This window comes from Pleurodeles waltl, chromosome 4_1 (assembly GCF_031143425.1).
Source record: "Pleurodeles waltl isolate 20211129_DDA chromosome 4_1, aPleWal1.hap1.20221129, whole genome shotgun sequence".
Taxonomy (NCBI): domain Eukaryota; kingdom Metazoa; phylum Chordata; class Amphibia; order Caudata; family Salamandridae; genus Pleurodeles; species Pleurodeles waltl.
Genome location: NC_090442.1, coordinates 29,649,060 through 29,676,322, shown reverse-complemented (window position 1 = coordinate 29,676,322; position 27,263 = coordinate 29,649,060). Strand labels below are relative to the sequence as shown.

Here is a 27,263-nt window from a genome sequence, read left to right as displayed (position 1 = left end):
GCTAAACTGCGTTAGCGCAGTTTAGCGTCAAAAAGTATAAATATGGGCCTCTATGTCCAAACTGATGCATCTGAATTAGGAGTAGGGGCAGTCCTATCACAACTTAATTCTGAGGGCCAGGATCAACCTGTTGCTTTTATTAGTAGAAGGTTGACCCCTAGAGAAAAGCGTTGGTCTGCCATTGAGAGGGAGGCCTTTGCTGTGGTCTGGGCTCTGAAGAAGTTGAGGCCATACCTGTTTGGCACTCACTTCATTGTTCAGACAGACCACAAACCTCTACTTTGGCTAAAACAAATGAAAGGTGAAAATCCTAAATTGTTGAGGTGGTCCATATCCCTACAGGGAATGGACTATACAGTGGAACATAGACCTGGGAGTAGCCACTCCAATGCAGATGGACTCTCCAGATATTTCCACTTAGACAATGAAGACTCATCAGGTAATGGCTAGTCTTATTGTCCTTCGTTTGGGGGGGGGTTGTGTAGGAAAGTACCATCTTGCCTGGCATGTTACCCCCATTTTTCACTGTATATATGTTGTTTTAGTTGTATGTGTCACTGGGACCCTGGTAACCCAGGGCCCCAGTGCTCATAAGTGTGCCTGTATGTGTTACCTGTGTAGTGACTAACTGTCTCACTGAGGCTCTGCTAATCAGAACCTCAGTGGTTATGCTCTCTCATTTCTTTCCAAATTGTCACTGACAGGCTAGTGACCATTTTTACCAATTTACATTGGCTTACTGGAACACCCTTATAATCCCCTAGTATATGGTACTGAGGTATCCAGGGTATTGGGGTTCCAGGAGATCCCTATGGGCTGCAGCATTTCTTTTGCCACCCATAGGGAGCTCTGACAATTCTTACACAGGCCTGCCACTGCAGCCTGAGTGAAATAACGTCCACGTTATTTCACAGCCATTTTACACTGCACTTAAGTAACTTATAAGTCACCTATATGTCTAACCTTTACCTGGTAAAGGTTAGGTGCAAAGTTACTTAGTGTGAGGGCACCCTGGCACTAGCCAAGGTGCCCCCACATTGTTCAGAGCCAATTCACTGAACTTTGTGAGTGCGGGGACACCATTACACGCGTGCACTACATATAGGTCACTACCTATATGTAGCTTCACCATGGTAACTCCGAATATGGCCATGTAACATGTCTATGATCATGGAATTGCCCCCTCTATGCCATCCTGGCATTGTTGGTACAATTCCATGATCCCAGTGGTCTGTAGCACAGACCCTGGTACTGCCAGACTGCCCTTCCTGGGGTTTCTCTGCAGCTGCTGCTGCTGCCAACCCCTCAGACAGGCATCTGCCCTCCTGGGGTCCAGCCAGGCCTGGCCCAGGATGGCAGAACAAAGAACTTCCTCTGAGAGAGGGTGTGACTCCCTCTCCCTTTGGAAAATGGTGTGAAGGCAGGGGAGGAGTAGCCTCCCCCAGCCTCTGGAAATGCTTTGTTGGGCACAGAGGTGCCCAATTCTGCATAAGCCAGTCTACACCGGTTCAGGGACCCCTTAGCCCCTGCTCTGGCGCGAAACTGGACAAAGGAAAGGGGAGTGACCACTCCCCTGACCTGCACCTCCCCTGGGAGGTGTCCAGAGCTCCTCCAGTGTGCTCCAGACCTCTGCCATCTTGGAAACAGAGGTGCTGCTGGCACACTGGACTGCTCTGAGTGGCCAGTGCCACCAGGTGACGTCAGAGACTCCTTGTGATAGGCTCCTTCAGGTGTTAGTAGCCTTTCCTCTCTCCTAGGTAGCCAAACCCTCTTTTCTGGCTATTTAGGGTCTCTGTCTCTGGGGAAACTTTAGATAACGAATGCATGAGCTCAGCCGAGTTCCTCTGCATCTCCCTCTTCACCTTCTGATAAGGAATCGACCGCTGACCGCGCTGGAAGCCTGCAAACCTGCAACATAGTAGCAAAGACGACTACTGCAACTCTGTAACGCTGATCCTGCCGCCTTCTCGACTGTTTTCCTGCTTGTGCATGCTGTGGGGGTAGTCTGCCTCCTCTCTGCACCAGAAGCTCCGAAGAAATCTCCCGTGGGTCGACGGAATCTTCCCCCTGCAACCGCAGGCACCAAAAAGCTGCATCTCCGGTCCCTTGGGTCTCCTCTCAGCACGACGAGCGAGGTCCCTCGAATCCAGCGACACCGTCCAAGTGACCCCCACAGTCCAGTGACTCTTCAGCCCAAGTTTGGTGGAGGTAAGTCCTTGCCTCACCTCGCTGGGCTGCATTGCTGGGAACCGCGACTTTGCAAGCTTCTCCGGCCCCTGTGCACTTCCGGCGGAAATCCTTCGTGCACAGCCAAGCCTGGGTCCACGGCACTCTAACCTGCATTGCACGACTTTCTAAGTTGGTCTCCGGCGACGTGGGACTCCTTTGTGCAACTTCGGCGAGCACCGTTTCACGCATCCTCGTAGTGCCTGTTTCTGGCACTTCTCCGGGTGCTACCTGCTTCAGTGAGGGCTCTTTGTCTTGCTCGACGTCCCCTCTCTCTGCAGGTCCAATTTGCGACCTCCTGGTCCCTCCTGGGCCCCAGCAGCGTCCAAAAACGCCAAACGCACGATTTGTGTGTAGCAAGGCTTGTTGGCGTCCATCCGGCGGGAAAACACTTTTGCACGACTCTCCAAGGCGTGGGGGATCCATCCTCCAAAGGGGAAGTCTCTAGCCCTTGTCGTTCCTGCAGTATTCACAGTTCTTCAGCCTAGTAAGAGCTTCTTTGCACCAACCGCTGGCATTTCTTGGGCATCTGCCCATCTCCGAGCTGCTTGTGACTTTTGGACTTGGTCCCCTTGTTTCACAGGTACCTTCAGACAGGAATCCATCGTTGTTGCATTGCTGATTTGTGTTCTCCTTGCATTCTCCCTCTAACACGACTATTTTGTCCTTAGGGGAACTTTGGTGCACTTTGCACTCACTTTTCAGGGTCTTGGGGTGGGTTATTTTGCTAACTCTCACTATTTTCTAATAGTCCCAGCGACCCTCTACAAGGTCACATAGGTTTGGGGTCCATTCGTGGTTCGCATTCCACTTCTGGAGTATATGGTTTGTGTTGCCCCTATCCCTATGTTTCCCCATTGCATCCTATTGTAACTGTACATTGTTTGCACTGTTTTCTAAGACTATACTGCATATTTTTGCTATTGTGTATATATATCTTGTGTATATTTCCTATCCTCTCACTGAGGGTACACTCTAAGATACTTTGGCATATTGTCATAAAAATAAAGTACCTTTATTTTTAGTATAACTGTGTATTGTGTTTTCTTATGATATTGTGCATATGACACTAAGTGGTACTGTAGTAGCTTCACACATCTCCTAGTTCAGCCTGAGCTGCTTTGCTAAGCTACCATTATCTATCAGCCTAAGCTGCTAGACACCCTATACACTAATAAGGGATAACTGGGCCTGGTGCAAGGTGCAAGTACCCCTTGGTACTCACTACAAGCCAGTCCAGCCTCCTACACACACCTCTGGACCATGTGTGGATAAACTAATGGGTATATGTGGGTTCATACCAAATCATCACTTGGAGGGGGATTTAAGAGATGCACACCTCTGGACCATGTGTGGATAAACTAATGGGTATATGTGGGTTTATCCAAAATCATCATTTGGATGAGGATTTAAGAGATGCACACCACTGGACCATGTGTGGATAAACTAATGAGTGTAGGAAAGTACCAGCTTGCCTGGCCTATTACCCCCATATTTCACTGTATATATGTTGTTTTAGTCTATGTGTCACTTGGACCCTACCAGACAGGGCCCCAGTGCTCATACGTAGGTGCCCTGTATGTGTTCCCTGTATGATGCCTTACTGTCTCACTGAGGCTCTGCTAACCAGAACCTCAGTGGTTATGCTCTCTCTGCTTTCCAAATTTGTCACTAACAGGCTAGTGACTAAATTTACCAATTCACATTGGCATACTAGTACACCCATATAATTCCCTAGTATATGGTACTGAGGTACCCAGGGTATTGGGGTTCCAGGAGATCCCTATGGGCTTCAGCATTTATTTTGCCACCCATAGGGAGCTCTGACAATTCTTACACAGGCCTGCCATTGCAGCCTGAGTGAAATAACGTCCACGCTATTTCACAGCCATTTACCACTGCACTTAAGTAACTTATAAGTCACCTATATGTCTAACCTTCACCTGGTGAAGGTTGGGTGCAAAGTTACTTAGTGTGTGGGCACCCTGGCATAAGCCAAGGTGCCCCCACATTGTTCAGGGCAAATTCCCCAGACTTTGTGAGTGCGGGGACACCATTACACACGTGCACTATACATAGGTCACTACCTATGCATAGCGTCACAATGGTATCTCCAAACATGGCCATGTAACATGTCTAAGATCATGGAATTGTCACCCCAATGCCATTCTGGCATTGGGGTGACAATTCCATGATCCCCCGGGTCTCTAGCATAGTACCCGGGCACTGACAAACTGCCTTTCCGGGGTCTCCACTGCAGCTGCTGCCAACCCCTCAGACAGGTTTCTGCTCTCCTGGGGTCCAGGCAGCCCTGGCCCAGGAAGGCAGAACAAAGGATTTCCTCTGAGAGAGGGTGTTACACCCTCTCCCTTTGGAAATAGGTGTGAAGGCGCGGGAGGAGTAGCCTCTCCCAGCCTCTGGAAATGCTTTGATGGGCACAGATAGTGCCCATCTCTGCATAAGCCAGTCTACACCGGTTCAGGGATCCCCCAGCCCTGCTCTGGCGCGAAACTGGACAAAGGAAAGGGGAGTGACCACTCCCCTGACCTGCACCTCCCAGGGGAGGTGCCCAGAGCTCCTCCAGTGTGTCCCAGACACACAAAGTAGCAAGACGACTACTAGCAACCTTGTATCGCTTCAACCTTGTATCGCTTGTATCGCTTCATCCTGCCGGCTTTCTCGACTGTTTCCAGGTGGTGCATGCTCTGGGGGTAGCCTGCCTTCATCCTGCACCAGGAGCTCTGTAGAAATCTCCTGTGGGTCGACGGAATCTTCCCCCTGCTAATGCAGGCACCAAAAGACTGCATTACTGGTCCTCTGGGTCCCCTCTCAGCATGACAAGCGTGGTCCCTGGAACTCAGCAACTCTGTCCCAGTGACTCCCACAGTCCAGTGACTCTTCAGTCCAAGTTTGGTGGAGGTAAGTCCTTGCCTCCCCACGCTAGACTGCATTGCTGGGTACTGCGTGATTTGCAGCTGCTCCGGCTCCTGTGCACTCTTCCAGGATTTCCTTCGTGCACAGCCAAGCCTAGGTCCCCGATACTCCTTCCTGCAGTGCACAACCTTCTGAGTTGTCCTCTGGCGTCGTGGGACTCCCTTTTGTGACTTCGCGTGGACTCCGGTTCACTTTCCTTCCAAGTGCCTGTTCAGGTACTTTTGCGGGTGCTGCCTGCTTCTGTGAGGACTCCCTGAGTTGCTAGGGGCCCCTTCTGTCTCCTCCTCCAAGTGGCGACATCCTGGTCCCTCCTGGGCCAGAGCAGCACCCAAAAAACTCTACGGCGACCCTTGCGGCTAGCAAGGCTTGTTTGTGGTCTTTCTGCATGGGAACACCTGTGCAAGCTTCATCGCGATGTGGGACATCTGTCTTCCAAAGGAGAAGTCCCTAGCTCTCTTCGTTCTTGCAGAACCCCAAGCTTCTTCCATCCAGTGGCAGCTTCCTTGCACCCTCAGCTGGCATTTCCTGGGCTCCTGCCCACTCTCGACACTGTCACGACTATTGGACTTGGTCCCCTTGTCTTACAGGTACTCAGGTCTGGAAATCCACTGTTGTTGCATTGCTGGTGTTTGTTCTTCCTGCAGAAACCCCCTATCACGACTTCTGTGCTCTCTGGGGGTAGTAGGTGCACTTTACACCTACCTTTCAGGGTCTTGGGGTGGGCTATTTTTCTAGCCCTCACTGTTTTCTTACAGTCCCAGCGACCCTCTACAAGCTCACATAGGTTTGGGGTCCATTCGTGGTTCGCATTCCACTTTTGGAGTATATGGTTTGTGTTGCCCCTATACCTATGTGCTCCTATTGCAATCTATTGTAATCCTACACTGTTTGCATTACTTTTCTTGCTATTAATTACCTAATTTTGGTTTGTGTACATATATCTTGTGTATATAACTTATCCTCATACTGAGGGTACTCACAGAGATACTTTTGGCATATTGTCATAAAAATAAAGTACCTTTATTTTTAGTACTTCTGTGTATTGTGTTTTCTTATGATATTGTGCATATGACACCAGTGGTATAGTAGGAGCTTTACATGTCTCCTAGTTCAACCTAGGCTGCTTTGCCATAGCTACCTTCTATCAGCCTAAGCTGCTAGAAACACCTCTTCTACACTAATAAGGGATAACTGGACCTGGCACAAGGTGTAAGTACCTCTGGTACCCACCACAAGCCAGGCCAGCCTCCTACAATGAGTATATGTGGGTTCATCCCAAATCATCATTTGGAGGGGGATTTAAGAGATGCACACCACTGGACCATGTGTGGGCACATACATTGATTGATTGTGGGCATGGTGGGGCGCTGATACTGCTCCGCACGCTAGGTGCTGACTGTGTATGCCAAAATTACATTTTGTGTGAAGTGGGAGACCGTGCATACTGCAGAGGTGGGAATGTTTACTAAATGGTACCTACACAATTACACAAGGGCCACTGGGTCTGACTATGCAATGCCTGTAGCACACCTGGGAAGGGATTGCTGAGAAAAGACCACTGGGGGTATACAAGCTGCATGTCATCTGGATTGGGGGGAACATGTGGCGCGTGCCAGGAGGGAGTCTGATGGAACATTGTCTCATGGTGCCACTAGTACAATCTGGAGGATGTCAAACACGGACTTGACAAGGGATAACAAGAAACACCTAACCACCACAAATGATACAACCTATGGAAGAACACAGGCTGAAGTGGGTGGGCCCAATGATGTGGGACTCTGATGTCTGTACCGCTAGTACAATGCTGGGTAAAACATCAACCACTGCCGTCCACAGCAAAACAACATGTGGTCACACTGGATATGGACATGCATGATCAACATGTTGTAGGCATTTAAGAATTAAGGTTTGATCTGGTATGAACACTGTGTGCCACTCACCTGTGTAGGTAATCTGAGGAGGTCCCTACAAATACACAGGTGTGGTCTAGAGTCAAATGATGTGTGACACTCTGCAGATGAACTACTAATAACAGGATGTCAGGGGGAGAATGTCAGTGAGATAAGCTAACCATCAGGACATGGCCCATCCCCTCAGAGCAGGCACAAAGTGCATGTGACAACAATCCATATGTAATGGAAATGTTGCTAAACTGTGCATCAATACCCATGGCCAACAGGTGTACCACACAACACTATTCAACTCAGGGACCTATGTAGGTGGAAATCACGTAGCTTACTGTGCTATGTAACAATACTTTTAAAATGCAGGGATGTGTTTTATCCACAAAAAGCAATGCATACCTGTGCATTCCATAATTCCAACAGCAACACAGGTATCCTTGCACCATGGTGGAAGTGTGCCTTTGTTGCAGGTTTGATTTACCATGTGTATGAAGGGACAATTGCCTGTACACTAACAAACAGGAATGCTGTCTACCACTTCAATGCGTGCTGCATAATGCAGCACACATTGCAAGAGAACGTAATTCTGGAGAAATACCTCATTCCTCCCCTTTGGACCACTTCAGTGCCACCCCTGAGGGGTTCTAGGAATCTGTCATTTTTCAATAAAACCAAATCTGGGAATGCGCAAAAATTCTCTGGCTTCCATGGGTGCTATAATGGAACACCCTACGCAACACCCATGGAACTCACCTAACGCGCAGTGGCATGTGTGAAAGGGGTACTTATTTACCAGCCGAGCAGCAAAAACAATGACACTCTGGTTACACAGTGTGCTGCTAGGACCACATAACTGAGGGGCTGAAAGTGCACCTTTAGAAACCTCGATTATTAAATAGATTACTCATGTCAACATCTAGCAGAGGCTAACATTAACATACCTTTCTATCTTTGCAGCGGATGATGCCATACCTCCTGCCCAGCTGTCTGTCCTGGACTTTCCCAAGGATGGCGATGACCACCTGCAAATCATCCACCAAGACACCCTCCAACAACTCCTGGGTGCCATACAGACTCCATCTCCTGTCATGGGCAGGGTTGGCAGCATCCCAGGATCCCCAAATGATCTTCCCAATTTGCAAAAGACACCAGCTGCCAGCCCACACGGAGACCTGGACTCCCAGGAACCACAATTAATCTTCCAAAGGAGCGAGGTAGGGGTCCAGTGGGAGCTGGCAGATCAGGAGAGGGTGGGGATGGAGACCATGGTCGGAACACAAGAGGGAGTCCAAGGATGCCTCAGTCCGAATAAGGGCAACTTGTCCCCCATGAGAGGTACCTACTCTCCACTCCATGGCCTCCAGCAATCTCTGGTTGACATCTCTGGTTGACATCTCTGGTGTCATGAGGCAGAGGTATGAACATATGTCATGCCAAAGTGTCATTAGCGAGATGGCAAAAAAGCTGGGGACAATAAGGAACATCCTTGAGTCCTGGATCTATGGCTGGACTGCTTCATTGCCAGCTTGGGTGTCTACCACTGGGACGATGCTGCTTTGCTGCTGTGTTGCAGAACCAGCATGTCATCCTTGCTGCTGTGCTGCCTTACGTGTGCCACAAATGAGAGCTAGGTTCATGTTGTTGCCCCCCTTCCGCCTCGGTGATTGTGGAACAGGACACACCCAGACACATCTGGAGGCGCTTGAAGAGTTTGCACTGGAAGACATGGAGAGTAGCGGGGTAAAGTCAAAGAGCGGTTCATACAGTGCTTTGTGAGGGAGACACGACTCTAAGAAGGAGAAGTTAGACGGATGCCAGGAGCACAGCACACGCAGTGAGACCTGTGCATTCCACAGCGCCCGTGCGCGGCGTCACATTGTCTGCGACACAACATGGCGAGGAAGAATGAGAGTGGAGTGTGTGATGTAAATACACTTCAGTCCTCTACCTCAGTGTTTGGAAGATGCTCATGTGAAGTGAAGCTGTTAATACTTCTCTGCAGCAGCAACCACACACCAGGGAGGGCAGGACAACACAACAGGAAGCAACAGAAATCTCCAAAGCAACAAAACCTGCATTGATATGCAATTTGGGTGCTCAGTGTGTGGAGTTTGAAGAATTCACGTTGCATAGCTTAATTATGGGCAAAGTGTTGGAATGCTGTCTGAGGAGACACCGCCCTATTAAGGAATTACCCACAGGAACAGGGAAATTAGAAAAACGCAGTCCAGTTTATTTTCAGTTCCCTGCTGGAGGCGGCCACCAGAGGGCGCTCCTCGCCTGCTTATGAAATCCACTGAGCACATTGTATGTAAGGGAGAAGGGTTTCCTCTTCCGGGTCAGCGGCGGCAGAGACAGCACCAGCAGCAGATGCTGACATCACTTCCGGCCTCTCCCTCTGTGTCCAGCCTGCTGCAGAGGAGGAAGGACCCCCTGTCTGTCTGTGCAGTTATCTTCATCTTCAGACCCTCACAGACCCCCCAGACCCCAAATCTGCACCTGCCCCCCCCCCCCCAGGAGGAGGAGAGAGCCTGGAAATGTCTGCACAGGTTCCTGCTCAGGTAGGAGATTGTCAGCACCTTCTGCTGTGTTTGTAGAAATAGACTGAATAATCCTGGAGGAAATCTCTGCCAGGAGCCGGGCTGAGCTGGGCTCTTCTATCCGGGGGCCTCTGGGGGCTTTCCTTCCGGGCCTGGGGGTGTTTGTGGTCATCATTTGTGTTAAAGAGGGGATCTGTGCACTGCACTGCATCTTACTGCACTGAGGAATCTGTGCAATGCATCTTACTGCACTGAGGGGTCTGTGCACTGCATCTTACTGCACTGTGACCAATCTCTGCACTGCACTGCATCTTACTTCACTGTGAGGAACCTGTGCACTGCACTGCATCTTACTGCACTATGAGGAATCTCTGGCTGGAGCTGGGCTGAGCTGGGCTATTCTATCTGGGGACCTCTGGGGGGCTTTCCTTCCGTGTTTGTGGTCACCATTTGTGTTAAAGAGGGGATCTGTGCACTGCACTGTATCTTACTGCACTGTGAAGATTCTGTACACTGCATCTTACTGCACTGTGAGGAATCTGTGCACACTGCACTGCATCTTACTGCACTGTGAGAAATCTCTGCCAGGAGCCGGGCTGAGCTGGGCTGTTCTATCCGTGGACCTCTGGGGGACTTTCCTTCCGGCCCTGGGGGTGTTTGTGGTCATCATTTGTGTTAAAGAGGGGATCTGTGCACTGCACTGCATCTTACTGCACTGTGAGGAGTCTGTGCACTGCACTGCATCTTACTGAACTGTGAGTAATGTGTACACTGCATCTTACTGCACTGGGAGGAATCTGTGCACTGCACTGCATCTTACTGCACTGAGGAATCTGTGCACTGCATCTTACTGAACTCCGAGGAATGTGTCCTTACTGCACTGCATCTTACTACACTGTGAGGAATTTGTGCACTGCACTGCATCTTGCTGCTCTGTGAGAAAGCTGTACACTGCATCTTACTGCACTGTGAGGGGTCTGTGCACTTCACTGCATCCTACTGCACTGTGAGGAATCTGTGAACTGCACTGTATCTTACTGCTCTATGAGAATCTGTTCATCTGGTGGCATTGGCCTTGCCACACTGGCTGCTTGTCCCCTTACAATAGATAAGTACAGGCAGTCAGTTTCCATAAATGGTGTTGAGGCCCAGGCCTACAGGGACACAGGTGCCAGAATCTGAAAACTTGATGTCACCTGCACAACATCTCCTTGGACAGAAGTACCAGGTTACTGATGTCAATACCTCCACTCAGTCTCTCCCCTTAGCTGTAGTTCAACTTAGTTGGGGTGTACTTACTGGTCCTAAGCAGGTGGTGGTATCACCTACCTTACCTGTAGATTGTCTCTTAGGGAATGACCTAAAGGCCTCAGGTTGGGCTGAGGTAGAGTTTAGTACCCATGCAACCATGCATCCCTGAGGAACTGCTTCCTCTAATTTCTGGTGAAATGAAAAAGCAAAGGAGAGAAAAAGGCCTGAAATCTCAGGATCCTTCTTCAACAACCGGTAAAAAGGACATGAAAGTATCTCCTTCCCACCCTGCCATTAAGGATAACATTCCTGTGGTGGGAGAGACCTCTCCGGGGGTGGAACCTGTACCAAGGGAACCATCAGCTACTACAGCTGTACTCCCTGAGGTGAAAGTACCTCTCTGTGGGATTAGTCCCACCAACCCTACCAGAGAAACTAAAGTGCAGCAACCGTGCACTGCCTCACAACACTAAGGACAGCATCCCTGCCCTAGTGTGGAGCTTATATGACAACAGCCCTGCCCTGCTCCAACTCAAGAGAAACAGCAACCCTGTTCCCTCTTACAGCCATATGGACAAACGTTTTGCCCAGCAATGGCTTTAATGAGACAGCATCCCTGTCTGGCATTCTCATCACTTGAAATAGGCCCAGTGGACCAATTCCACTGCTCTAAACTAAAACATACTAATAGGAACTCTGAGAATATAACTTCACATTGTTGGCTAGCTAAAAAAAACTCCAAACAGGGTGGTTCACATCTCCACAGGGAAGTAACCATACAGTGGATGATAAAGGGAGTAACCAATCTATTGCAGAGCTACTCTCTACTTATCACCACTTAGACAATAAAGACTCAACTCGTCAATGTTAGCCTTATTGTCCTTCGTTTGGGGGGGTTGTGTAGGAAGGTAGCCTCTTTCTAGCCTTGTTACCCCCACCTTTGGCCTGTTTGTGAGTATATGTCAGGGTGTTTTTACTGTCTCAATGGGACCCTGCTAGCCAGTACCCCATCGCTCATAGTTTGTGGCCTGAATGTGTGTTCCTTGTGTAGTGCCTAACTGTGTCACTGAGGCTCTGCTAATCAGAACCTCAGTGCTTATGCTCTCTCTGCCTTTAAAATTGTCACGGCAGGCTAGTGACCATTTTCACCAATTCTAATTGGCACACTGGAACACTCTTACAATCCCCTAGTATATGGTACCTAGGTACCCAGGGTATTGGGGTTCCAGGAGATCCCTATCGGCTGCAGCATTTCTTTTGCCACCCATAGGGAGCTCAGACAATTCTTACACAGGACTGCCACTGCAGTCTGAGTGAAATAACGTCCAAGTTTTTTCACAGCCATTTTACACTGAAATAAAGTAACTTATAAGTCACCTATATGTCTAACCCTCACTTGGTGAAGGTTAGGAGTAAAGTTACTAAGTGTGAGGGCACCCTGGCACTAGCCAAGGTACCCCCACATTGTTCAGGGAAATTTTCCCGGACTTTGTGAGTGCGGGGACACCATTACACATGTGCACTACATATAGGTCAGTACCTATATGTAGTTTCACAATGGTAACTCCGAACATGGCCATGTAACATGTCTGAGATCATGGAATTGTCCCCCCATGCCAAATCTGGTATTGGGGTGCCAATCCCATGCATTCCCGGGGCTCCAGCATGGACCCCGGGTACTGCTAAACTAGCTCTCAGGGTTTTCACTGGAGCTACTGATGCTGCCAACCCACAGACAGGCTTCTGCCCTCCTGGGGTCTGGGCAGCCCAGTCCCAGGAAGGCAGAACAAAGAATTTCCTCTGAGAGAGGGTGTTACACCCTCTCCCTTTGGAAATAGGTGTTCCTCAGCATCTCTCTCTTTGACTTCTGCCAAGGATCGACCGCTGACTGCTCCAGGATGCCTGCAGAACTGCAACAAAGTAGCAAGAAGACTACCAGGGACATTGTAGTGCCTAATCCTGCCGGCTTTCTCGACTGTTTCCTGGTGGTGCATGCTCTGGGGGCTGTCTGCCTTCACCCTGCACTGGAAGACAAGAAAAAATCTCCAGTGGGTCGACTGAATCTTCCCCCTGCTAAGGCAGGCACCAAACTTCTGCTTCACCGGTGTCTGGGTCCCCTCTCATCGGGACAAGAGTGGTCCCTGTAACACAGGAGCTGGATCCAAGTGACCCCGACAGTCCAGTGGTCCATCTGTCCAAATTTGGTGGAGGTCAGTCCTTGCCTCTCCATGCCAGACACTAATCCTGTGTACTGGGTGAACTGCAGCTGCTAGGGCTTCTGTGCACTTTTGCAAGGAATCCTCTTTGCACAGCACAGCCCAGGTCCCCAGCACTCCGACCTGCATTACTCAACTCGCTGAGTTGAACACCGGCTTCGTGGACCCTCTTTTGTAGTGTTGAGACAACCGCCGTGCTCAGTTTTCTTGAACCCTTGTTTAACTACTTCTGCGGGTGCTGCCTGCTTCTGCGTGGGCTCTCTGTGTTGCTGAGCGCCCCCTCTGTTTCCTCCCCCAAGGGCGACCTCCTGGTCCTTCCTGGGCCCGGGCAGCACCCATTTTCTTCAACCGCGACCTTTGCTGCTAGCAAGGCTTGTTTGCGGTCTTTCTGCGTTGAAACAACTCTGCATCCTCCAGCATGCCGTGGAACATCTTCTTTGCAAAGAAGAAGTTCCTGGCATCTTCCGTTGTTGCAGAATCTTCAGTTTCTTCCACCTGGAGGCAGCCATTTTGCACCTTCATCCGGGGTTTAGTGAGCTCCTGCCTCCCCTGGACACTTTTGTGACTCCTAGACTTGGTCCCCTTCCTTTGCAGGTCCTCAGGTCCATGAATCCGTCTTCAGTGCTTTGCAGTCAGTTGTGGTCTTTGCAGAATCTCCTATCACGACTTTAGTGCGTTTTCTGGGGAAGTAGGGTCAATTTACTCCTACTTTTCTGGTTCTTGGGGTGGGGTATATTGGACACCCTTAGTGTTTTATTACACTCCCTGCGACCCTCTACACACTACACTAGGCCTGGGGTCCCTAAGTGGTTCGCATTCCACTTTCTTAGTATATGGTTTGTGTTGCCCCTAGGCCTATTGCATCCTATTGTATTCTACAGTGTTTGCACTACTTTTCTAACTGTTTACTTACCTGATTTTGGTTTGTGTGTATATTTTGTGTATTTTACTTACCTCCTAAGGGAGTATATCCTCTGAGATATTTTTGGCACATTGTCACTAAAATAAAGTTATGTTTAGTAACTCTGAGTATTGTGATCTTATGATATAGTGCTATATGATATAAGTGGTATAGTAGGAGCTTTGCATGTCTCTGAGTTCAGCCTAAGCTGCTCTGCTATAGCTACCTCTATCAGCCTAAGCTGCTAGAACACTACTAATCTACTAATAATGGCATCTTAGAGCACTCTGAGATTTCTGTGCACACTGCACTACCTCTTACTGCAGTATGAGGAATCTGTGCACACTTCTCTGGTTCATACTGAACTATATGAAATCTGTGCTCACTGCATTGCTTTTTACTGTACTAATCTGTATGTTGCAATGCTTTTTACTATGCTCTGAGAGCCATTGATGGAGACAAAATCTGTCCAAACTGGTCTTTGTTTCTTACAGAATTTATGGTGTTTACAAAAGTATAAATCTGTGCACACCGCACCGTTGTTTACTTCATTATGAGGGGTGTTTACAAAAGAGTAAATCTGTCCACACTGCACTGTTGTTTACTTGATTATGAGGAGGGTTTACAAAAGAGTGAATCTGTGCACAAAGCACGTTGTTTACTTGAGTATAAGAAGGGTTTACAAAAGAGTGAACCTGTGCACAAAGCACCGTTGTTTACTCGATTATGAGGAGTGTTTACAAAAGAGTGAATATGTGCACAAAGCACTGTTGTTTGCTTGATTGTGAGGAGTGTTTACAAAAGAGTGAATATGTGCACAAAGCACCGTTGTTTGCTTGATTGTGAGGAGTGTTTACAAAAGAGTGAATATGTGCACAAAGCACCGTTGTTTGCTTGTTTGTGAGGAGTGTTTAAAAAAGAGTGAACCTGTGCACAAAGCACTGTTGTTTGCTTGATTGTGAGGAGTGTTTACAAAAGAGTGAACCTGTGCACAAAGCACCGTTGTTTGCTTGATTGTGAGGAGTGTTTACAAAAGAGTGAATCTGTGCACAAAGCACCGTTGTTTACTTGATTGTGAGGAGTGTTTACAAAAGAGTGAACTTGTGCACAAAGCAACGTTGTTTACTTGATTGTGAGGAGTGTTTACAAAAGAGTGAATCTGTGCACAAAGCAACGTTGTTTACTTGATTATGAGGAGTGTTTACAAAAGAGTGAATATGTGCACAAAGCACTGTTGTTTACTTCATTATGAGGGATGTTTATAAACAAGTAAATCTGTGCACAAAGCACTGTAGTTACTTCATTATGAGGGGTGTTTACAAAAGGGTAAATCTGTGCACACTGCTCTTTATTTTCTTACACTATTTGTGGTGTTTACAAAAGAGTAAATCTGTGCCTTCTGCTCTTTGTTTTGTTACACTATTTGTGGTGTTTTCTAAAGTGTGCATCTGTACATTCTGCAGTTATGAAGGATGTTTGTAAACGACTAATTCTGTGCTCTTCCGTTTGGGTAAGGGTACCTACAGATTTGTAAAGTGCACTGATAGATTTATTCTGATATCCAGTCTTTCTGTTACATGGCTTGTACTTCCACATTACCAACATCAAAAGAAGATTTTTCCTATTTTTCTTCAATATTTTACTTTGAGGCTGCTGATTTCTAGAAAAACACAAAGTAGAGTCGCTGATTATAATCCTACAGACAGTTTTTGAAGACACCTGGTGCTAAACTCTACAATTTCTAACTCAATGAGAACCTCAATAAACTTGTGAACATGTGAGGGCGGAGAAACTGGATTTTTCTCCACTTAAAGTTCAGCCCCTGTGCATGTCGCCTGCTTCTGATTGAAACCCTTGGTGTCTTTCCTGATATACGCCCCTGCTGTTTACTAGATGTCCATCATGGGATGTTGAGTACACATCCGGCCTCCTGTGACCCTGCCTCCACTTCCATGAAGAAAGCCTGGCAGAGACAAATCTAAAATATTCTCTATTATAGTTGGCTGACTCCTCCGAATTCCAAAAAAGGCTTCATTGCTGAATAAGACTGATTGGAAGGCTCTCTGGTTGAACATATCGTAGATCCCACGTGTTGTCCTGGGTGAAGGAGGGTGTGGCAGGCATAGTTTTCACAGAACTGCTCTGATGGGCGATTTCAGTGCTGGGAATCCGAAGAATCCATTTGGCCCCTTATCAGTGGAGGTTCTTTGACCTGTTTATGATATATCTGCCTGGCAGACTAGTGCTGTGTCACACATTAGGTGTGCCACAGGAGAGTACATAAGCCTTTCAGCCTAGTTTAGCAGAAACCTTGTTGGCCAAAACTATGGAAAGGTACCAAGATATAGGGCCCGATTTACAAAGGTAAAGTTAGAGCAGAAGTCTTACTTAGACCAAAAGTCTAACTCTGCTACTTTCATTATTCACAAAGGTAAGTTACTACTAGTAACTTTAGCACTAGTAATTTTACTAGTAGTAACTTTACTGCTAGTAAGAGGGGTATTCGATGTACAACTACAAGGCACTATAATGCCTTGATAATAAGCTGATCCAAGATAACTTTCATGTTTTGCTTCTGGCTTTAGAGGACATTGAGCCTGTTTTGGGGGCTCAGCAATAAGATATAGAATAGATTCTTTATCCACCTCTACTTGGTTTCTATACAGCCCTGGAGCTTGATTTGAAGCTCACACTTGCATACTTTACCCTGAGGTCCTCAGATTTGTAGGAGGAAAATGCTAATAATTTTTCCTTCTCTCCTGAGGGTGCATTCCTTCTAAAGGATGGAGGACAGTGATCCTCTGCAAGAATGATGTTGTAGGCATCTGATAAATTTGTGCTTTAAATCTGTGTGGTATATCCCCTCAATTCATATTTTTACAATCAAATCCCTGTCTGGAGAATGTGCATGTCCGTCTGGAGCAAACCTCTACGTAGCCTTCAGTCTGATTCACCAACAGATGTTTTCGAATAGTCTGGTGCACTATTTTCACTCAGTTGGGCTGTCCACTAACATTGTCACCTAAGTCCTGTTCTGCAGAAGTATTCAAAGTTTGTATGGCATTTTTTAGTTAAGCAAGTCATTTTCTTACTTTTTAGGTTAAAACCTGCCCCAAGAAAGCTTTCCACCTGTTGCTTACCATTGACTTTATGCTTTGAGGCTCACATTTTTTGTTTTCTATTTGCTGGTTTTATTTGCTTTAGGCTGTCCAGCTTGAATTTGTTCCTCCTGTTGCCCAAACATTGTTGCTGTATTCTTCCACAAACTCGCTTTCTTTAAACTGGCCTTTAAATCCTGTTCTTATCTTGTCACATTTGCTGTGCATTCAGAGGCAGAGGTCAACTGTTAGGCTCTCTCTTCCAGGGAACATAGTGTTTATTTTTATTTCTCTGACTGCTGAGTATCCATGCAAGAGATGAGGTTATTGGATGCTTTTTGCTCAGCACACAATAAAGAAAAATATGCTGATGTTGCAGTACATTTCAGAATTAGAACAAATGAAGCACATTTTTTTTGTAATTCTGTAGCGTAGTGGAAACAAATATTTGAATACAATTAAAAAACATCAATACACTAGGTGATTACATTTGCATACATTATGATTTGTGTGGAGTAAAACCGAATTTCTTTGCAAATGTAATGGTCATTTCAATTGAAAATGTGTTGTCTGTAATGGCAATGTGCTATAAAACTATGCATATTCCATATTACTCCACTTCACTCTATGTCCTTCCACTCTATGTAACGTCACTCCATTCTATGCCATTCCACTCTACGACATTCCACTCACTTTACGCCTCTCTGCTCTAAGTCACTCTCCGATATGCCACGCCACTCAACTCCACGTCATTCTAACCTACGTCATTCACTCCACAACACCACTTCATCCTACCCCACTCCACTCCAATGCACCCACCCACCTCACTCCACTTCTCTAAAATCTACTCCACACCCATCTGCCCAGCTCTACTCCACCCAATCTACCCCGCTCCTCTCTACTCTACCTCACCCCAGTTTACCCACCCCACTCCAGGCTAATCTATACCACTACGATCTATCACACTCCGCTCCACTATAATCCAATCTACCACCCTCTACTCTATTCCACTTCAAACTACCCCACTCCACTGCAATCTATCACACTCCACTCCACTATAATCCAATCTACCACACTCTACTCTATTACACTTCAAACTACCCCACTCCACTGCAATCTATCACACTCCACTTCAATCCAATCTACAACACTGTACTCTATTCCTATTCAATCTACCCCACTCCACTGCAATCTATCACACTCCACTCCACTATATTCCAATATACAACACTCTACTCTATTCCACTTCAAACTACCCCACTCCACTGCAATATATCACACTCCGCTCCACTATATTCCAATCTACAACACTGTACTCTGTTACACTTCAAACTACCCCACTCCACTGCAATCCATCACACTCCACTCCACTATAATCCAATCTACCACACTCTGCTCTATTCCACTTCAAACTACCCCACTCCACTGCAATCTATCACACTCCACTCCACCATAATTCAATCTACAACACTCTACTCTATTCCACTTCAATCTACCCCACTCCACTGCAATCTATCACACTCCGCTCCACTATAATCCAATCTACCACACTCTACTCTATTCCACTTCAATCTACCCCACTCCACTGCAATCTATCACACTCTGCTCCACTATAATCCAATCTACCACACTCTACTCTATTCCACTTCAATCTACCCCACTCCACTGCAATCTATCACACTCCGCTCCACTATAATCCAATCTACCACACTCTACTCTATTCCACTTCAAACTACCCCACTCCACTGCAATCTATCACACTCCACTCCACTATATTCCAATCTACAACACTGTACTCTATTCCACTTCAAACTACCCCACTCCACTGCAATCTATCACACTCCACTCCACTATATTCCAATCTACAACACTCGACTCTATTCCTATTCAATCTACCCCACTCCACTGCAGTCTATTCCACTCCACTACAGTCTACCCCACTCTACTCATTCTAACCCAGTCAACCCCACCCCACTCCAATCTACTCCACACCACCCAACTCCTCCAATTTATCTCACTTCAATTCAACCCACTCCAGTGTACCCCAATCAAATCCACTCCAGTCTACACCATTCCACTCTGCTGCACTCCACTCCAAGAAAACCCAGTCCACTGTACCCCACTCCTCTCCACTCTAACCCACTCCACTCCAATCTACCCCACTCCACTTCAATCTACACCACTTAACAGCAATCTAACCTACTATTTTTTTGTCATTCTTTTCATTGAATTTCCAGCAAAAATAGACAATGCACATCATCGTGGCTGGAATAGTGAATTCACAATACAACAAGGACATCAAGTCAGACTTCACAAATTAGAAGGATGTACGCCACTGTGTCAAGTGACAATAACCATAAATTGAGAAGCAACGTTACAGCAAGTGAGAAACAAACCCAGTTCATGTCAAGGTGTTAGACATGGGGGTGGCTGACCCTTCTGGTGACTCTGCATCCTGTAGTGATCTGAGGTAAGCACGCAGGGTCTGCAAGATAACTCCCTAGAGTGGGAAGTAGGTGGTTGTAGAGGGGCATACACTCCTCTGGTCATTGCACAATATATAAGGCTTTTGGAGCATGCTTGATTTTGAGGAGGGGACATTTAAAGCCCCAGTAGACAGCTATCTCGCTTTTGGCCAGCATTAGCACCATGGCTGCATATTGCCACAGGGGCTGAAGTATGGGTTCCATGTACCCTAGTAGAGCCAGCAGGGGGTTCCTGCGGGACCCGAGTGTCCAAAATTGAGGATAACATGATAAATACTTCGTTCCAATATGCTAAGATGTAGGTATAGGTCCATGTCATGTGGACCAAATCTGCATTCTCAGCATTACATTTCGGACAGGTGGAGGACCACATGGAATTGAATTTGGCCAGTGCAGCGGGTCCATGTAGATTCTGCTAAGGAATCTGTAATGGAGCAGTTTATGTCTATGGTTTGGGGATACACTGCGGGTCACAGAGCATCAGGCGTACCAAACCCTGTCGGGTAACGATCGTCCCAGCTCCACTTCCCAGAAAGGGCCCCACACACCCCTAAGCCCCTCCCCCCCGGTCTCAGACCGGGAGCAGAGCTAGACAAGTGCGATACAGTTTTGAGACCAGATTGTGTCTCGAGTCAGCAGTGTTCAGAAGAGTGAGGGGGGTGAAGTCAGACAGCGCAAGCGGATAGGAGGCAATCCATGCACGCAACGTACTCTGTAGATGACTGAGGATGAAGTGGTGCATCATGGTCGCGCTATGAAACCGAGTGTCACCCGGTCGCAAGAAAATGTGACCCTTGGGAAGAGATCCCCCCCATTGACCAAAGTGTGTTTGTGTCCAGGGTAGAGTGCACCAGTCGTCCTTTAAGGGGAGAACAGGAGAGTAGAGCATTGTTCCCTCCAAGAGGTGCACCAGCCTGTGGCTAAGGGTTGAATGTCAACGGGGTCCAGTGGCGTACCGATCGGGAGCAGAGTTTTTAGATCAGTGGGATACACTAGGTCCCTTTCCAGAATTGTATAGGGCAGTCGTGAGTCAGGGTGATACCAATAGTAAGCGTAGTGGCATTGAGCTATTAAATAATATCGTTGGAAATGACACCAAACACCAAAGCCCCCACTCTTCTATGGGAGCACCAAAATGTCCCATCACTCCGCCCGCCCAGACCAGTCATGTCCAGGATGTCCATAAAGTTGCAAAGAAGAAACTTGTGAGGGGAACGGGGATGTTTACTAGCAAACGCAGGAGCACTACCATTTTGATCAGGGCAATGCAGCCCACCATGGACAGGGGAGGCAGATCCATCGGTCAGTCTGGACATTCAACTTATCCAGTGCTGGACGGAAACGAAGACATACCTGCTCGCAGTCCCTATGAATATGAACACCCAGGGTCTTGACCTGGTCGTCATACCAAGAGAGTGGGTATTCGCATGTAACAGGGGATGTGGCCGCTGTGAGGGGGAACAGTTCAGACTTGCCCCAGTTTATCCTGAGGCGCGAGTACGTTCCAAATCTTGATATCTCTTGGAGCACTGGGTCGAGGGTGACTGCAGGGTGGCGAAGGAACAGGAGAATGTCATCCGCATAGAGAGAGATAAACAAGGGGCTTGTTTTGTACTGTAGTCCACGTGGAGATGTTTGTCCTGTAGATGTCGGACGAGTGGGTCCATCGCAAGTATAAAGAGCAGGGGGGGAGAGAGGTTATCCCTGTCTCGTCCTCCTAGAGCTGGGGAATGGCTGTGTTAAGGTGCCATTACCCCAGAGACAAGCAGTTGGGGAAGAGTATAATAACATAATTAGGGATGTGAAGCCATGGGGCACACCAACCTTACCGAGTGCAGCCTCACAGAACGGCCACTCCAGGGAGTCAAAGGCCTTTTGCGGTAGGTACAGGTCTGGTAGGCAAAACTCTGTGTAAGATGGCAAAAACAGTCCGCAGGTTAATGGACGTTGATCTATGCAGGACATATGCTGATTGTAACAGTGAAATTATTTATATACAAATTCTTACCCATCGTCAGAAAACTTGTTTTAGTTTGGATGATCAGTCACTATTCTTCCCCATTCCACAACTGCCAATGCATTTTCCTTTCTGTGCAACCCAGGCCGACTATTCATTAAATGTTTTTTTCTCTTTCTCTCACTTGATGAACACTAGATCTGCCCAGAATCTGATCCTTCTGAAGTATCTGTACCTTTTTTTGGTGAATGCTTTTTTGCCAGTCCCATTATATACACCCACATATCCTCCCATTCACCAACAACCCGTCATCACGTTCACCACCACCTGCCCGCGTTCCCATTTACCGCCACCCATCTACCATCCCGTTCACTTCCCCCTCCCCCTTCTCGTTCACCACAACCCCAACTTGCTCCCGTTCACCACCCCACCCGCCCTCTCATTCACCACCCCCACCCGATTGCCAAAGCCAATAGCTTATCCATAGGCGTGACGTATTGGCTTTGCCAATGCCTGTTTGTTTTGAGATGTGGTTTGATGGCTCATGACCCCAAGGTGTCACAGCTCACAGATGTATACGCTTCCAAACACGCTTTTGAACTTTTTTTTTTTGGACTGCTGAGAGCCTTTTGCGCATGGCCAAGGCTGCTGCTTCTCTGCCCTGAATGATGGAAGAAACTGTTTGCCCATTCATTTCATTCCTAGATCTACAGCTGATGCAGCTTTGTACTCATTGGTACTCACCTTAGTACATCAGTAGTACCAGTGAGGGTCTGCCATGTGTAGTACAGTAGCTACTTCCCCAGGTGGTGCACTCTTCCGAAGGTGGCACGTAGTCAAAATGCTGCTAGTCTTGTTAGTGTTGCAAGCAATCCAGAAGGCAATTTTGTCGCTTTGCCCATAACAACGCTTATAAAGTCAATGGATTGTTTGCCTATATGGAACCTTCTGTTTATGTTGCACGTCCTACTCAAACTGCTGTGCCTTCTTTCTTCTGCTGTACACACTGTCTGAGTCACCTATTTAGGATACCGTGTGTACCCAGCCAGTATGGGTTCAGGAGGCCCCTGAATTAGAGAACCCAGTCCGACATTCCAAGGTGTGTGTGGTAAGTGACTAACAAACAAATTTTGCTGATCTTGATAGGTCAGTGGGCCCTCAAGGTCATGATATGCTTGGTGCTGTGCAGGAACGGCTGCATACTTGTACGTGTGGAAAGCCCATTAGTAGTATTTATGGATCAAAGTCCAAGCATTAGGAAAACATTTCAAAGGCATATGCAGCATGTGCATGTACAACAAACGTTATTGCATCCCCGTTATCAGGGACACCCCTGTCTTCACAATGCTGTGCAACTGCTGCCCTGTAATTGACTCCTATAGTAACAGGAGCTCCCATGTTTAATGAACTATTTCAACTAATTTGAGACCCTAAATGCAGAAACCACAGATTTGGATTAGTAAAATTCCCTTAATGGTCCACTTGGGTAAAAAAATCTAGCTGAAATGTTTGTTGACTACTCATATTAACCCCTTAACTTCTGGACCTTCCCCGCCACACCTATGTGCTGAGCCCCTTTTCAGCTATTTGCGGTAGTTTGTGCTTAGGTCTCCATAACTTGTTTGCACATAAGGTACTCATGGCAAATTTGCTTCCTCTTATTTCTAACATCCTGGGTATTGTAAAGGTACCCAGGGTTTGTGGATCCCCTTGGAGGAGATTGTGATAATGGGCACAATAAAGCACAATTTTGAGTTTTTTGGGAAAGAAAATAGGAAAAAAGTGCTCTGGATAAAAGTGTCTGGTTTTTTTCCTCTAAAAACGACATCATCGAACATTTGCTGCGTTAAAGTCACCATCTTCACAACTTTCAGGGACTTGCAGAGCTGAATTAAAGAGGTAGCCCATTTTTCCTCTTTTTGTGCCCTGAACATACTTCCACTGTGTGGTGAAAACTATTGTGAAACCCATGGGTGATCCAGGAAGTCCATAGATTTCTGAAAAGTCGACAAAACTCAGAATTCAGAAATGGGTGTTATCTGTAAACCCTTAAGGTTTCCCCAAAGATGCTAACTGTTGAAATAAAGAAATATTGAAAATGAGTAGGAAACAACAGCCATTTGTGAAAACATTTTAATCTGTACATTTTTGACACAATGGCCAATTTACAAAAGTGTTATTTATACAACTCTGAACTTTAGCGTACCCATACTAGCATATGATTTAGAAGGTATTTTTCAAAATGTCTTCTTTCTTACTCACTAGCTTAGTTTTGGAAGGCACAAATGTAGTGAAATCCAATTGGTAATAATAAGTGTTCTACTATTCTATTCTCCCACATGTCATCTGATAAAAATGGTACCTCACTTGTGTGCGTCGGCATAGTGCCTACGATAGGAAACGGCACAAAATGTGAACATCGCATGTTTCCACTCAAAATAGACCCTTTTTTTGCAGAGTGGGTAGGTGTGGATTTTGGGCCCTGGCTCAGCCGGCGCATTTCTGAAAACTAGACACCTGGGTAAATCCAGGATGGGGTGACGTATGTGGCTTTCATCACGCTGCAAACGTCAAACTTTAACTATAAAAACACATTATCCTCACATTTCTGTGATGAAAAGTTCTGCAATCTGCATTGAGTTCCAAACTTCCCTCTATCCAGCGTTCCCCCAAGTCTTCTGATAAAAATGGTAACTCACTAGTGAGGTTAGGTGTTGTGCCCGCAACAGGAAAAAGCCCAAAACACAGAATGGATGCATCACATTTTTTCACTCAAAGCTGGCCCTTTTTTTGTAAAGTGAGTAGCTGTGGGTTGTGGGCCCTAGCTCAGCCAGTAACTAGGGAAACCAAGCAAACTTGCACATTTTTTAAAACTAGATACCTACGGTGGGGTAACTTGGTCAATGGGAGCCCACTCACAAGGGCTCCAATTGACCGTTATTTGATCCATTCTTGTCGCAGGCAGTAGGCTCAGCCACGCAGGAGGCACACTGCTTTTTATCAGCACAAGTGGGGTAAGGCTGGATCCTAGGAATTTTGTGGATTCCTTCGGATTCCAAAAGTTTCAATCACAGAAATGTAAGGAAAGGGCATGATGTCAGGGAACGTTTGAGGTTTGCAGTCATTGAGGGTAAGAAAACCTCATGGGATCCATGCAAGGCACCCCCTCCCCACGGGAATCCCCCGGTTTTGTAGTTTTCAAGAATGTCTTAGGTTTGTTAGTTTGCTTGGATGGCACCACAGCACAGCCCCAAATACTACAGCTCATACCCCTATTACTTAACTATCAACGTAGCGCTTTAGGGCATTTTGTGTTATGGTCTCTTGGCCCACCCACACAGATAGGGTACCGTTCTTATCAAGGGAGATATGGGATCTCTGGGTGGTAGGAAACTTGTGACTCCCTGCAGATTACACCGTTTTCCTCACAGAAATGTGAGGAAAATGTCTGTCTTTAGTCAATGTTTAGTTTTGCAGGGCATTGTGGGTAAGACAGTGTTGTGGGATTCACGTGAAGCACATCGCCCTGTACTCTCCCCGATGTCTAGTTTTCAGAGCTGTTTTGTCTGGTAGACTTTTCCAGATGGCAGCCTACCCAAGCCCAAAAAGTGCAGCAATTCACCATTACAAGTGGGACAACTTTGGGAGTTAGCCACACTCTCCTGGCCCATATGTGAAGACAGCATCCAAAAGAATCCAATGTCCCCTGTGGAGAAGAAAGACTGTTGAGCCTTTAGGGGTGAGGATGGGCTTGATGTTAGCATGAACCGGACCCACTCCATTATTTTGTTTAAAATATATTTCTGGCATACAGTGGGCTTTCTGCCCCCAGACACAAATTGGGGAGCAAACCTATCTGCCCCTGCAGGGTGGGAGGGAGGCAGACAGACTTGTTTCCGTCATTTGGAGTGGGAGTGTGGCTAAAGCCAGGGTGTATCTGCATCACTTTCTTTTGCCCTAATGTTGAAATTCCTGGGGTCAGGTGGACTTTCTACCTCCCCGGGAGACATATTTGGGGAAACTTTCCCAGTTGCCACAAACTTCCTACCTGTCCCTATAGGCAGAAAGGCACTATTACCCCTTCTGGGACGGGCCATGGCTCCATGCCAGGGTAGGCCGTACTTCCTTTTGTTTGTTTTGGCTCTGTTTTTAAACACCTGGGCCCGTATTTATACTTTTTTAGTGCCGCATTTGCACCGCTTTTTGGCGCAGAAACGGTGCAAACTTACAAAATACAAATGAATTTTGTAATTTTGCGCCACTTTGGCATAAAAAAATGATGCAAATGCGGCACTAAAAAGTATAAATATGGGCCCTGGTGTTTAGTGGACTTTATGTTCCTGGGGGAGCAGATTAGGGATGAATACCCCTATTCACCCGCAATCGGAGAGCAGAAAGTCTATTGGACAGTGGGATAGAGGAGAGGACAGGCTCATGACCAGCATAGCACAAAACACTGCATAAATGCAGTCCCTGGTGTCTTGTGGGCTTTCTGACCCTCCCCCCCAGTTTGGGGGTAATTGCCCAGACGGGGCAAAAAGACTTGTTTCTTTTTTGGGGGTGGGGGCATCGCAATGCCCATGGTGGGCTTTTTGGCCTCACAGGCAGGCAAATTGAGGGTAATCACCCCCATAAACATTCCCGGGGGGACAGAAAGACTAATGCCACACTTTTTGGGTTAAGGTCAAAGCAACACCTATTAGGGGACTTCCCTCACCCCTAAAAAAAAAATTCCAAAACTTTACCTGGTGCCCCCAGGAGCAGCTGGAGGGTAATCACCCCCCCCCCTAGGTGGGGCAGAAAGACTCATGCTGTAGTTTTCGGGGTGAGGGTATGGACTTGCTCATGGTAGGCAGTCCTCACCCCTATATGTTCTTTTTTTCCCTGGTGTCTAGTGGGCTTTCTGCCACCCCCACTATCCCCCCCCCCCAAGGTGACAGTTTGGGTGTGATAACCTCATTGCCCCCCCACCCCCAAGGTGGCAGTTTGGGTGTAATAACCTCATCCGCCCCCCCCCACCAAGGTGGCAGATTGGGGGTAATAACCTCATCCGCTCACCAGGAGGGAAAGAAAGACCAAGATATTTTAGGGGTGGTGGGTGAGCACAATCCCTTTCCCAAGGGGCTGCTCTCCAATGTCCCTGGAACGTAGTCGATGGATCCCTGCTTGGGTATCTCTCCCCTGTGGAGAGATCCACTGGGCAGAGGTATCTTCAGGAAGGAGAGATTATCTACTTTTCAACAACAACTCTACCAAAGGTACTGGGCATCTTGACCATGAGAGACAGAATGAGCTACAAGTTGTCAGTATAGGAGAGGATGCTGTTGTGAGAGCGGATGTTAGAAATGGGGTCTCTAGTTGGCAGAGGTATACACCTTTGTCCAAGTAGGGACCATAATCCTAGTCTGGGTAAATCACACACAATCCAAATTATCATGTGCCCACCCTCTGGTAGCTTGGCACTGAGCAGTCAGGCTTAACTTAGATGGCAATGTATAAAGTATTTGTGCAATAAATCATATAGTAACACAGTGAAAACCCCACAAAAATACACTACCCAGGATTAGAAAAATAGATTATATTTATCTGAATAAAATAAGGTCAAAACGATGAAGATTCAATAAGGACAAGTTGAAATATCAATTTTGCAAGATTAAAAAGAGTCTTACATCTTACAAACCAACAGTTGTCTCTTGATTACACAAAGTACCTGGTTTGTGTAAAAAATAACACGCATGAGGACCGCAGAG

General features: G+C 47.1%; 2 pseudogenes; one reads left to right on the top strand and one right to left on the bottom strand.

Annotated features, from left to right (window-relative positions):
* Positions 1-27,263, bottom strand: part of LOC138287311 (zinc finger protein 850-like) — a 257,681-nt pseudogene that overhangs the window by 97,951 nt on the left and 132,467 nt on the right.
* The window catches only part of LOC138287310 (zinc finger protein 850-like), a 369,596-nt pseudogene continuing 351,775 nt past the window's right edge, over positions 9,443-27,263 (top strand).